Source organism: Strix uralensis, chromosome 1 (assembly GCF_047716275.1).
Source record: "Strix uralensis isolate ZFMK-TIS-50842 chromosome 1, bStrUra1, whole genome shotgun sequence".
Taxonomy (NCBI): domain Eukaryota; kingdom Metazoa; phylum Chordata; class Aves; order Strigiformes; family Strigidae; genus Strix; species Strix uralensis.
The window spans coordinates 79533081-79547267 of NC_133972.1; the positions used below are offsets into that span (position 1 = coordinate 79533081).

The 14187-nt window shown below is 41.4% G+C and overlaps 1 protein-coding gene and 1 long non-coding RNA gene across 6 annotated transcripts in view; one reads left to right on the forward strand and one right to left on the reverse strand.

The window, feature by feature from the left end:
- RIOK1 (RIO kinase 1) overlaps window positions 1–756 on the reverse strand; it is a 19606-nt gene extending 18850 nt beyond the window's left edge. For 2 of the 4 annotated variants that reach the window (XM_074872308.1, XM_074872300.1), the window contains exon 1: window positions 629–756. The gene's annotated coding sequence lies outside the window, so the exon portion shown is untranslated. The remainder of the gene's footprint in view (window positions 1–628) is intronic. The other 2 variants (XM_074872317.1, XM_074872326.1) reach the window with 2 other exon arrangements.
- The window catches only part of LOC141945011 (uncharacterized), a 15514-nt gene extending 2127 nt beyond the window's left edge, over window positions 1–13387 (forward strand). Inside the window, exons 1-3 of one of the 2 annotated variants that reach the window (XR_012629395.1) lie at window positions 762–5901; window positions 11908–11966; window positions 13066–13387. This is a non-coding gene — a long non-coding RNA (uncharacterized LOC141945011). Of the gene's footprint in view, window positions 1–761; window positions 5902–11907; window positions 11967–13065 lie in introns of those variants that run through there. The other variant, XR_012629397.1, reaches the window with a different exon arrangement.
- The last annotated feature ends 800 nt before the right edge of the window (window positions 13388–14187 follow it).

A 14187-nucleotide genomic window follows, 5' to 3' on the forward strand; every position in this document is an offset into this window, starting at 1 on the left:
TTATTTAGCTGTGAAATGAATGCAGCAGAAGCAGTGCAGGGTTCACCTCTGGTTTGGGGACAGGCAGAACTTGAACCAGTGGCCCTGTCAGACATCAGGAAACATGGTCATCAAGCTTAGTTCCAGTTGCTGCCCTGCCAGCATGCCTTGCTGTCACCCAATCTGGGTAGCCACCAGTTTTGGGAGGGGAGATCTGTCTTTGTGCAGGCATGCTTTGAGCTCTTTCCCAACATACAGCCACCAACACCTGAAATTGGATTAAGATCACCTGTTTACTGATCTTTTTCCTAGAACTAGCTGTTGGAGAACTCTTAGTCCATGTGGGTGAAGCTGCAGAGAATGTGTTATCCTACAGATTTATTTCACTGTCTAATAAATTATTCAGTGGTCTTAAGTAAAAATACTAAGTTATTGTAATTCAGGGAATTGTTTGAAACATAACACTGCCAAAGGATTCCCATATTCATTTTTATTCCTTCTTTGCTCCAGGCTTCCACATAACTTCCACTACGACTCTTTGTTTTTTCCCAGGCTTTAAGCGCTCATTTCGAAATGGGCACAAACTGTTCTACAAATGATTCAACTGCAAAAGGGTTAAGCAAAGCAGGCCACTAGGTGACAGTGGTACCTTCAGAAGGAGAATCTCCTATGTTACAAGTGCTAGGCTCACTTTGATTCTTGGTCCAGATCTATCACAGGCTGAACTGCAGCGTGGCTTTCAGTAACTCCCTTCATGCAACTCTCAGGGTTGTAGTTTCTCGTTTCTGAAATGGAAATAGCAATGTTTCTTGTGGTAACACAACTGGACATGAAGATAAATGCATTAGCATTTTGAAGGCATTCAGAGAGGAGAGGAGGCTCGTATAATTATGTAGATAGACAGCATCAGGCAAATATAATGAACTGATCAGAAGGATGGAGTCAGGCAATCGTAGCCCACAGTTATTGCGCCTCAATTGGACACAAAGTAGGAGGATACCACCCTCCGCCTTCAATCTCTCTGAAGGGGTAACTTATTTTTAGCATTCCCATGCAGGTTCACGCTGAAGGAAAATAGGGACTTCAGGCTCTCCACTCCTTACTGACCACTGCGCAAGTTAGCAGGAGGGAAAGGGAGAAGCAGCATTACAGTTCCATGTGCCAGCCACCATATGACAGGGCATGTGAAAAGAGGTGTCACAGGTTTACCCGTCAGCATCCGTAATCCCTGGGAGTATAGACCTCTATCAGCCTATATACTCAGCTTGGACCACTGTAGCTCCATGTTCCTCCTCACACGAGACTATCCTTGGAAAACTATTGCCTCCCTTACTCTGCCTATGACTACATTTTTACCTTTCCTGAAAAAAGAGTCACAGTGTTTGCTCAGCCTCGGAGATGCACCAGGTCTGTACTTAACACTGCATGTTATGTAAGACAGGGATATATTCCGGTTCACACTGAAGCTGGGAGACTGAGTACAGAGACCCAGTACGCAGAATCTCTGTGTCTTGCTCCTTCCTGGGAAAAGCAACTCGAGATGACCACTAACAATTCCCTTTATATTTGCAAGACGAAAAGTAGAACCCAAAGGGAAGAAAAGACACTGACTGACAACTTTGTGAAGGAACCTGTGTTTCTGAGCTGGCCTTGGAAAATTTGACATGCGGTATGTTCCTGTTGGTGATGTCAAACATGAGAGGGACTTCAACTGCCATGTGCTAGATGAGTTACAATAATATTTCAACTATTGCACACCCCTCCTCTACCAAAATATGCCAGGGCAGTACTTTGTAGTTCCTAGACAGTGCAGTCTTTCAGATCTTGAGCTGGTGCAAAGCCTGTTGAAATCAACAGGCTTCATTAGACCTTGAGGTCAGCTTCTTATGCCTTATTGGCATGGCGTGAGTGAAGGACAGAAATGATAGGGACTGTACAGAGCATGGAGAGACATAGGAGAGGGAAAAAGAAAGCATATGGTCAAGAAACTGTTAAAATTAGATGATTTACATAAAAAGCTATCTGAAAATACAAAACTGCATCTGTCCTGAACAGTGATCATACAGAGAAGAAAAAAGAAGGGTCAGCATTCAGTTTACTTATGTGTAGCTTTAGAAGTAAGATGCTGCTGCTACATTCCCCTTCTACTCTGCCAGTGTAATGAGGAGTGAAGTACGTCCCTAGCAGCTGAGTCCTTCCATCTTCTTCCAAGCTGTGAGTCCCTCTTTCTTACCCACGATCACAGTAAGCTGTCACAACACACAGAACACAAATAGTTGTGAGGAGCTACACGCACTCCGCAAGGCAGATGGCCTTTTCTTGAGATACGGTCCCAGCTGGTTCAGCTGAGCTTATCCTCTCCAACTTCACTGCAACTACAATGACATATCTAAGATTGATAGCAAGCAAGTTCATGTGACTGTTAGAAAAACCTGCTCATGCTGTCTTGGACGTTAAGAGAAATCCCGCTCAGCTTTTTGCAGTCCCTATACTTTGACTCTCTTTGTACAGCACCACAGCAGAAGGCCAAGATCTCCTTCATCTCACGTAGTATGCTTGATATTCCAATACTGCAGCTTATATTCTGACTTTATACATGCATTGATTTAAATAGAAGAGGCACACATATATAGGAAAGACAAATTAGATAATACAGTACTTTAGTGCTGCTGTGAACATTCATGTAGTTGCATCATGTTTTGTCTAGGTGGCTCCTGATCAAAAATGACACATGCTGAGGAGGCAAATGATTCACGTGTTAAGTTCCAAGCAAAGTACCTCTTCTCCTCCGCTATGTTTTTTTCACAAATATTCTTTGAAACCATTGTGAGAAACTTAATTATTTTTTTGATTCTACATAAATTTTCAAGTTACCTCTCAGAAAACCATGGTGTTACTAAGTCATAGAAACACTTGCAGTAGAAGCAGCACAACTTTCTGCATAGCAATCTGGAAGGAATCTTCAAGTGTGGACACATTTTTCCCAGAGGAAGAATCCATAGTCAAAAAAGAACCAGCACATCAAAGGAGAATGCTGGGCTGGTGAGAAGAAAGCATAGATGGAAAAGAAACTATTAAAAAAGAACTGCAGGAATCTAGGAGAGAAGAGGTTTCACTGCCAGAACAATTACCAGTTAAGCCCCTTGTAGTTCCTCACGAAGTGCCATTTGTAGAAATGGGGGAGTCACTATTGGATTGCATTATTAAAGAATCCCCCACAAAAGATCGGTCTTATTTTCTCACTCAGCCCCATGGCTCTTCATTCAAGTTATATCCAGGTTTTGGTACTGAGAAACACTTTTCTGGAGAGGGTAATTTGAACTCGGCTAGCAAAACTCCCAGTCCAGAAGAAGTCATGGTAAGAATTCATGCTGCTTGAATGGAGGCTTGAATAATGAAAATACCTTTCTTTCATAAAACTAGTAGTAGTGCTTTAAATTACATATATATTGCAATATTTTTTATGTGCATGCTGGGCTTCCCAGATGTCTAACATAGAAGAGAAGTGTTAAGAATATCAAGTGCAGGTGCTGGAGTTGCACCTTGAATTAACTGAGTCCTGAATGTAGGGGGCAGTGCACTTTCATTGAAGTTCCCATTCAGATTACAAATTATTAAAATTTTTAATTGTAATTAAATTTTAAATGAAATGGTGTTTAATTTTAATTATTACAAATTACAAATGTTTACAGGCTACAAATGACACTCTTTTGGTAGGCAGCTACTGGACAAAAGATAGAACCTCCAAAAAACTGGAGCAAGAGCAACAGTAGTATATCATCTGATTCTTTGCATGAGAACATAGTGTATATACCAGGTCTGATAGTCAGAGAAGTGAAAAGAAGTATAAAGAACAGTGTAATACAGTACAATAAAAGAGAAAATATTGAGAGACAGTTTCCACCAGAATCTGAGATGTTTTTTCCTATTTATAGTTTTCTTTTTCAGTTAGAGTGTAAGAAAAAAATTAAAACCAAACATTTTAAAATGTTGGATCAAACTCTACTCCTGTTTTATTACAGTATCTAGGAAATTCAGTAAGAGATTGTATGACCTATTATGTAGGGTACTATAAGGTATTCTGACTGTCCCACTCCTTTCAGCAGAGAAATTCAGTAGCATTTCAAGCATATTTTTTTGCCTCCTACCTCTGTCTTACAGAGCAATGCATGGAGCCTTGGAAGACTTTTATTTCTTACTGCTTTAATGTAAACATTTATTTGTATCCATTTTCTATAATCAAGTTGTTTGGCCAAGTTTAATTTAAATTTCTTGGTTTTTTAAATTCTTGCTTTAAGGTCAAAGATTACTGTAAGTTAGGGCAAAATCTGACAGTGACACTTTAGACTTTTCACTCCACTGGAGCTTGATGCAGGTGCAAGAGCTGTAAGCATTGTAGAAGGGTGGGCTTCTTCAGTTTCATCATTTCATAATGCTGGTCCACACCGACTTATCTTCACAGGTGGGAAATTTCCACTGAAGTTAGTGAAAAAATAATTTGCATAAATTGAACAGAGGGTGTCACCTCTTGTTTTGCAATAGAAGAATGACACAACTCTACTAGTACTGTAACAGTGTGGGGGAAGCTTACTCAAATTTATCCCCTGTTGCCTTTCTGCCTTCTCTGACTAGATTATCGTCAAGCCACATGACCTCTAATTTTTCTAATTAATTGATGACAGAACATGGTTGTCTTCCTAGGAAATGTTAGAAGCGGATAAGGACTTTTTACTCCAGCATTCCAAGATATCACTTGCTCACAAGGAAGAATATAAGCAAGGAGATAGAAGCAATAAAGGGATTCTCTCCACTTATAGAACAGGGAGGCCCTGTCCAAGTCCTTATGAAGCATCCTCAGATATGTGCAGAACAAAATATTCCAATTACCATTTGGAAAAATTATCATTTCAGGAGATAGTTATGAACTTTAGAGGGGTCATCAAGGAGCTAGAGCAGGCTCAGCAAGAACAAACCCAAATCACAGATCTTCAGGGTGATGATATGGTTTTGAGGAAGGTTAAAGATAGGGGAAGACTACTGTTTAATGAAGAGAATTTAGGTCTAGATGATGTGACTGAGAGGATGAAGTGGAATCAGAAGAAACAGCCAACACAGATTACTGATTCTTACTATGAAACCATTTCTCTGAAGACCAATTTTAAAGAGTTAAAACCAAAAACCGTCCAGCAACAGGGGGAAAAAATAAGCAGGTTAAAGGAGGATACTGAAGATTGAAATGAAACAAAAGGTAAATTCACGAAGGAGAAAAATGAGGCTAGGAGATGGCTGATAGTCACACAGGAAGCTCTATTTAGTGCGATCAAATGTCTTGAGGGTGCTGAGACTGAAAAAGCCCTTCTGAAACATGTGGAAGAACTTAAATCTGCATATTACCTCCTTCAAATAAAGCATGAGGCAGAAGTGAAGACCAGGTTTAGGAGACAGTGCTTGGAGGTGGATCATACCATATGCAAGAAAGACAAAAAAGATATGGGAATTGCAGCATCTCAGAAAAAAAAAGTAGAAACAGGAGGCCAAGACTGTAACTTTGGCCCTGGTGCTAAGGGAGGAAAAGGAAAATACAAAGAAATGGCTCCTATCCTTGCAAACAAAATTCCAGGGAGAAAAGGATGGCAGGTTGGCAGAAAGTCAGCAACTGTGATCCAAATATAACAGGCTGGCTGCTCAGCTTCGAATCACAAGCACAATTTGAAAACAAACAAGCTGAGATGACAAAAATGCAACAGCAGATTTGTAAGTTCAGAAGAGAGAAGAAAACACTGCAGCAACAGAGGGTGAAAGACCAAGAACAAAACTGCATCCTGCAGCTTCAAACTGCCAGATGGAAAAAGAGATGTGATAGAGTCAGAGAATCACAGACAGCTAAGGTGTAATTCAGACTGATACAACATCATAAGCACCGTAAGTATCTGTAACAGATAGAGTTTCTAGTTGCCATGTGTAGCATTTTCCCTTCCTTTCTCAGGACAAACTTCCACAGACTCAAGCTGAGGGTTCTGACCAAGTTGAGAACCAGCAAAGTACATAAACTTGTGTTTCTCTTCAAGAACATTAAAGTTGAGAGCACTCCTTCTCTTAAGTCCTTTACTGGATTTGAGTCCCACTGTGGAATTTTGTCTTATACAGATATTTATGCAATCATCTAATTTCAAGCAGTGATCAAACACTTTGCAATTTATTATTTGAAATAAATGAGGAAATAAAAAGTTATGATAATTGCCTTTTTTCCCCACTTCTTTAAGGGCAAAAGGAATGGAAGGATCAGAATGTAAATGTTCCAAAGTTTGACACCTTATGTCTTTCTTCAGTTCTGCAGAAGCATCTAGATAAAGTTTCCACAGAATCACAGAATGGTTTGCGTTGGAAGGGACCTTTAAAGATCATCTAGTTTTGTCTGTATCTTCCCTGAGCTGGGGAGGTTCAAGACACAGTGTTCTAGATGGACTCGCTAACACTGATTAGAGAGATAACACTCACCTTGATCTGCTGGCTCTGATCCCCTTGATACAGCCCAGGATGCTCTTGGCCTTTCTCACTGCCAGGGCACACTGCTGGCTCATGGCAGCTTAGCGTCTACCAGGGCCCACCCAGGTCCTTCTCAGCAGAAGCTTCTCCCTGGCAAGTCAGTCCCCAGCCTGTTCTGTTGATGGGGCTGTTCCTTTCCTGGTGCAGGACTCTGCCTCCTTTGAATTTCCTAAGGCTCCTGTTGGCTCATTCCTGCAGCTTGCCTAGGCCCCTCTGGGTGGCAGCCCTGCACTCAAGTGTATCTGCTAGGCCCATACCACCACCCCACCACCTGATTTCACACTACCCGCAAACCTTATAAGTACTTTTGCGCCCTCCAAACCATTTACAAAAATATTAAATTGGACAGGTCCTGTGACAGACCTCTGCAGTCAGTATTCCCCTTGTTACTGGCATTCAGGTAGAATATGAGGCTCCTGAGAGCCAGCAGACTACAGCTGAGCTGATAATGACTGCTGGCTGGACAACAGAGGTTAGATTAATAAACCCCCATACCCTCACCCACTCCTCAATAAAGAGTTCAGAGACCTGGGGGCAGGGGTCACTTTGGATGCAGACGCCTGTAGGCCTGTGATCTGCATTTGTAGCCTGGCTGCAGTCTTCAGCAAGGATCTGGAGATTTACCAGGAAATCTCAGGGAACCCTGGGGGCAAGGCCCCACTGTAGTCAGTTCAGGGCTCAAGAAAACCCAAACTAACCTTCAGGAAGCATGCAGCAGGAATGGGGCCGATCCACGAGGGAAAATGGGCCAGAAGCTGAGGGCAACCCCAGCATAGGCAGTGTCCCACCAGCCCTGGCACAGAGCCACAGTACCTGGGTGAGGCGGCAACAGGAACAGGCTCTGCCAGGAGTCCCAGTGACTCTGAAAGATCTCAGCCTCTGAAAAGTCAGCATCTCCTCCAGCTCATGATCTTTGTATCATTGTTTCATAATGCTTGATAACGCTCCTGGTGCATCTGATGAAGATTAGATACATTATTTTACCGCTTCATTTATTATTGATATGCTAAAGTTTTATATAAATTGTCTGAAAAATAGAGCCATGACAAAATAAAAAAACAAAAGAAAACTCAGCATGGTTGAGTTTAGTTGCAAAACTGGATAGGTAATAAAAATGTGCTTGATTCTTGTAGGTAAAAACCCCTTTTTTTTCTTGTTGAAAGAGCTTTGCTTCTTCACTGAGTAGGGAAAGAAAATGGTGTTCAGACTCAGAACCTGTTGTTCAAATCTGAACGTACCAATAACAGTACATAAAGTCATCCAACAAAGGAAACAGATTTGGTTTGTTCATTTCCCATAGCATAAAGTGCAATGTCTAAGAATTAATTGAATCTTGTGTTTCCCTTTTTTTTTTTTCTTTAACATTGACAACTCTACCATAGCCTTGGATGGCTTTCTTATTTATTGATTACTCCATAGGTAACTCAGAAAAATGCACCCTTCACCTATGACACTAGGTGTTACACCCTTCTATTAAATTAGTCACTTCTAAAGCAAACCAGACTGTTTCCATTACAGCATAAGCCAAAACCAGTCAAATTATTTGCACTATTTACGCAGTGGCATACATTCCAGTGGGAAGATCATGAAGAACGGAGTCAAGAAACATTTCCAGTGATTCTAATGAATATGAGAAGCACATGCCTGAGGATGTGGAGTACTCTATGTGCAGTATCAGAGTGCATACCAACCCTTTAGGAGATACTTCTGCCCAGAGGGAAGAGAGAGTAACTATGTGAACTGAACCTACAGACCCTTTACTTTGCAGGTTTTACCTTCTCCAGGCAAGCCCAGGAGCTGATGTTCCTTAACTCCCACAAAGGGCGAGAGTGTCTAATAAAAAGGTTTAGTTGCTTTATAACTTATTCTCTAGGCTTATCTCTCAGGCCAACTGGATACAATCTAATGGAGAAAAGCCCAGGGTAGCTGAAGATACCTGAATGTACAGACTGAAAGGCATGATACAAAGATCTGCACAGCTGGTTACATTTGATAGCTGTGATTCTATAGCTAAAAGAATGTTTAAAAACACATACTACAAAGAGGCTCCGCATAGAATGTATAAAGCATTATTTCCAGCTTGGGGTTTATCACTGACACTTTGTTCTTAAAAATTGCTATAGCAATTGACAGTTTTTGTAAGACAAGGTATATATAAATTACAGTTGAGTCTCAAGCTTTATTACCATGAACATTTAGTTACAAAGTAGATGAATAATGTAGCAATCACAAGACAGTTAATTAATGGAAATTTCCAAGACCAAGTTACTCAGGTGAGTTCGTTATTCACAATGATAGAAATCAGAGGTTGTCTGCCTGTACTGAGCACCACTAACAAACGTTACTGTGTGCTGTGCCCCTTTCCCCTCTTGCTCCTTGTTATTCTGTGTTCATATAGAGTTTATACAATGGACTCTGGAAGCTGATTAGGGGCCCTGCAGTGCATTGATGTCCTAGGAATAAATATATAATGCAAGAGGTACAGGCCTCCTCAGCTTGCTAGTTTAGTACTTGTTACTAGCTCCTGGCTAGACAGCTACTCGAGCTCCTTTGAAAGAGATGCATGAGTACACTCAGTCAGTAAAATGTATGTATGTTGCCCTACACCCTGTTACACAAACACAGCAGAAGGACAGGGTTGCACTGAAGCACTACAGGACAGCTAAACACTGCTAGCAGCACTTAGGATCTCACTAGCCTGGTAACTTCTCTAATAGAGATGTCCTCATTCCCTCTTCCTCGTCCACTTCAGAGGCTTATGCCTCATCAATACCACACCTATTGCTATTATTATATAGACCTTCTGGGGAAGACAAACTGTCTAGACATGATAATGTTCAGAACTGGGCTTATTTTCTTTGCAGCAACCAGACATCCTGCTGTAATGTAGTACAATCAAAAAAAAGGAAAGTGTGCATCAAGGAACTTGGAACATTAACCAAAAAAATTGTCTCATTTTGCTTCTGATGCAAGAAAGAATATGGGATCTCTTGCTGAAGTGTGGGAAGGTGGTTTGCTGCGTTTCACCTCAAAGCTTGCCACTAGTCTGTGGCAAGCTTACACATCCCTGCCTGTGTAAGCCCTGAGCCCCTCCAGAACAGTCAGCAGTTCCAACTGTGACAGTTAGCTATGCAGAACTGCACTGTCAGGTCCACTGCCATCCTGAATTCTTCCACGCAGCGAGTCCCAATTACATAAAAGGGAATGCTGGTACTTTAGGCCACCATGTCACCTAGGCTCTCATACAAGCAAAATCTACTCACCTACCAATTTGATTTGTGTTCATTAATGTGAATTTAATTTGTAATCTTGAAGTTGACCTGGCACTTCCAACTAGGTTTCAACCAATATATAAGTATTAGTAGATAAACATAATTAAATGGACATGCCGAATCTTTAGTCTAGTACCACCAAAAACACAAACTCACTTTGACTCTCAAGCTAAATTCTCTGGCAGAATTTAAAAATGTTGCACATACTATTTATTCTTTATATACAGTAATTTAGCAGTTATTTAAACTGTTTAACTAACTCAAAAAATTTGATCTTTTACTTGAAGATGATAGCATTAGGATAGTCCAATTAGGTTCTCTCTTTACTAGCATCTCACAACTAAAACACTTTGATGCAACTGGGGAACTCTTCAGAAGTCAGGACTCTCTCTAACTTTGTACCTTCCTAATTTGACAGTGTAGCACCCTTTTCTTTGGTGAGAAAGACTAGCTGTATGAATTCCATGTCCACAATGACATAAATCTACTAGATAGCCAGGCTATCACTGACTTAGTAGCAATAATTAGTTTATTCTGTAGAATAAAAATAGTTTTCTATCTTTGGTGTCACCAACTTTGTTTCCACCCTTCATGCAGAGGCAAGATCAAAAATCTGGTGGCTAAAAATAATCTGTATGCTTTAAACTGTATATCTATTGCAAAACCATCACCCCAACCTTCAACCAATGTGTTACACAGTCTTAAACTGGGTAACCTTGAACTAGGCCAAAGGGAGCTCCAAAGTTCCTTTCCTGTTGCCATCATAGGGAGCATACAAATCTGATTAAGCAATCATGGTTAGCAATGACAAATTTATCTAGATTATTAGATTTTTCAGTTGATTTTTTTCCGTTTCTCAAAAAACATCATTTAGTCAAGCCCATGGAACACATTTCTCCAGGTATTTGTATCAGGTAGTCCTCTCTGTTTTTTTCAGATAAAATAAGGAATCTGTGTGTCTTTGAGACAATGTTGCTGCAATAGGGTAACTAAAATTCCTTCCTGGAAAAAAAACTTGGGAAACCACTGACCTTCAAAGAACCCCCCCCAATGTAGGCAAAAATCTAGCAGATCTCATTAAGAGCTCCTGTGAACACCGGTTTGTCTCCTGTACTACCACTCAGTCAGGAGCAGCCCACAGGACTCCCAGGGCTCAGTCTTGTGAATGAGTATTTTCTGCCTGCACCAATTTCAAATAAATTGATCCCCCAGAGTGGTGAGAGAGAATAACAGCAGCTTCATAGCTCCCAGTGGGAGACTCTCATTGGAATCATCAATAACTGCCACAAATCGTAACTGTTTGTCATTTTGACAAGTATTACAGAAATAGGCAAAAAATCTCAGAATTCCGTATCCATAGAATTATTCTCTAAACTGCAAAAAGTAACAAAGAGATAATCCTTGATACAATTCTTTTGAAGTACAGTATTATCTCTTCTGATTTCAGCAGGCACTATAAACTATAGAAGGGTACAAAATCACCAACTAATTTTACAGCTTCTGACGCTTTCTGAAAAGCAGAAAAATTGGTCTTATCTGTGAGCCCATGAAAAGTCCCAGCTACCTTTTCAGTGTGCACTGGATTAGGGGGAGTTACTCGTCAAAACTACTGTACTGACCCAAACCTGAAGAGAACAGGGAAGTACTGCAGTTCTTGGCACTGCAGGGTATGGACAGCTATAGCAAAGTCCAGAGAAAAACAACTGAGAAAAAAAAATACATTTTGCTAGTGTAAAATTGCAGGAAAAATCAGGGAGCAAGCTGAAAAGTGAACCTCCTGATTTTATCGACAAAACTTCCCTCTACATTCCAACCCAAATCCCTGTCCTTGTCAGATTACAGTTCAGCCGGCTTTTTCCTGAGACAACACAGTACACCATCAAAAGCTGAGAAACAGGAAGCAGACAACAGTTTAGGACTGTATGTAAAACACTGCTCCTAACAGCGCTTTGCTGAATCCATTTCTCATGGAAGCCACTGAGTAAATGCTGAAGAGGCAGTCGAATAGATTCTTAAACACTTTGTCATGCCAAAAGCAAGTATTAATGCAGAAATAAGAAGTCTCTCTATACGTACATAAACAACAATTTGCCTTTTTCTGCTATCTTAGAAAAAGACACATCTGGGAGAATCATTTAAGAAGTTCAAAATGGAAACTGGAGACATGAGGTAAACTTTATTTATAGTCCACAGATGCTAAGAATGCTCACCCTTTTTGCAATACATGTTATGAAACCGAAGGCATTTTTCCTAGTAACAGTTCTACCTGTTATTTCTAACCGAAAAGCTTTTTTAAATGCAAAGATACAATGCTTGTGCATAACTGTGACCATGTGCAGAATTCCCGTGGGCAATCTGAACTCCAGGTGAACTCCAGCCTTCTCAGAATTAGCATCCAACATATGAGATGTCAAATCTAAAAGTTACAATAATGGTAATTATTGTCAACACTTATTTTGTTATGTCTGTGAATACACACAGAAAGCAGTCTGTGCAAAAAAAAAAAAAAAAATCTCTGCAGCTTGCCCCAATTATTCGTATAGTCTTTCCTTTCAGATTATAAATTGTTCAATATGGGTAGAGCACTTAGCACAAAAGAACCACAGCCTAATAGGCTTTTAGGTACAGCTGTAAGATCGCAGTCAGTCTGGGCTTGGTGTTTTGCTAACACTAGTCAAGGTATCTCAATTATTTTCACACACACTTTGAACATTTTTCTGTGCCCCCATCACGTGCAAACTCAGTAAGAGCACCACACAGGTTAATTAATTAGTAACATCAGACTCAGTTAACTCAGATGGAAAAGCAGCACATAAAGTACATAGTTGCTGCTTAGAAGACACATAATGTTTCAGATCCTACGGTGCTAAACAGAAAACTTCCTGTAGCATGCTACTATTCTTTTATGTATCCAAGGAAAAAATATTTGGCTGCTTTTCCAAAAAAAAAAAATGCAAACAAACAAAAATAACCACAAAAAAACCCAAACCATGACTAGGTTGTTAAACATGTTTGGCCAATGATTATTACGTTAAACAAATTTAAAGACCTTTGCAGAAAAAATAGTATTATACCATTGGGTGGGTATTATCTGACTAGAAATACTTTTATCAGTAGCAATGGATCTTCTTCAGTTTTCAAAATCATGCTTCATCTTCAGTCAGTACTTAAAAATGTTTCAGTAACACTTTCAAGATGGTAAAAATATGATCAATGTAAAACTTAGCTAGAAAAGTAACTTATGATAATTTTTTTGTGTGATTTGCAGGTTCAAAATCGAATGAAAAGCGTGGAGAATAAAAGAAGACTCAAGATTCCATTTACCATTGCCATCACAGCAAGCTGCATATGCACAAATGACAAAATTACCACAAAATATGGAATGTGACTTATCACTACTCATGTCTCATTGTACCCTGTATGCAAATCACTAAATTAATTGTGGGAGAAAAGAGAAAGCTTGGGGTCTGGTTTTGGCCTTGGTACTTTCACTGTTTTGATTGGGGGATTTGGGAAGGCTTTCCATCTTAGTATGTCTTACATCTCATTTAATAGAAGATTCACTTAAATAAAGGTAACATATCACTTCCATATACATTGCCTAGCACACTTTGGGAAACTTTTTCAATTAAACCATTGAATACATGACTGAATCAGTTGTTCTAAAGCAAAGCAGAATTGTGAGATTTTGATAGCACCTCTGTTTCAGTAATATACTTTATCCTTCCTCCTTCCAGAGGCATGTTAGTGTACTCTGGAAAAAAAACCAAACGAAAGCAAAACAAAACCCCTTCAGCCGTCGGATTTTACGCCTCCCCTCACAGTACGTTAACAAACACGTCCGGCCTTCCCTACCTTAGAAGGGACCTACGCTCAGGTGCCGAAGGCATGCTGGCAGAGAGGCGGCCCTGCCCTCCCGCCCCTACCCCGTCCACCTGTCGTGGCCACGACGGCCCCGCCAGCCACCCACACAGACACGGGCAGCGCTTCCCACACAGAGACGAACACCGCCCCGCCGCGCTTCGCACAGGCGCCGTGAGCCGCACCGCCGCTGCCCGGGGCGCTGAGGGAAGCCGCGCCACCCCTCCGGCGGGAGCCCCCTCAGCGCGGCCTCCCGGGCGCTGAAGGCCACTACCAGCCCTTCCCCGGCAGTCGCCGCGCCCCAAGGCCGGGCTGCCCAGCCCCCAACCCCCTCAGGCAAGGGCGCGCGCGCCCGCCCGCTGCAGGCGGGAAATCCCGCGCACGCGCGCCGCGCGGGAGGGACACACCTCCTTCCCGCCCCCTTCGAGGCAGGAAGCGAAGTCCCACCCCGGAAACGGAAGGGGCGGTGCACGCGCGCGGAGGGCCGGCGGCGGGGAAGCGTGTGTTAAGCTCACGTGACCGCGCTGCC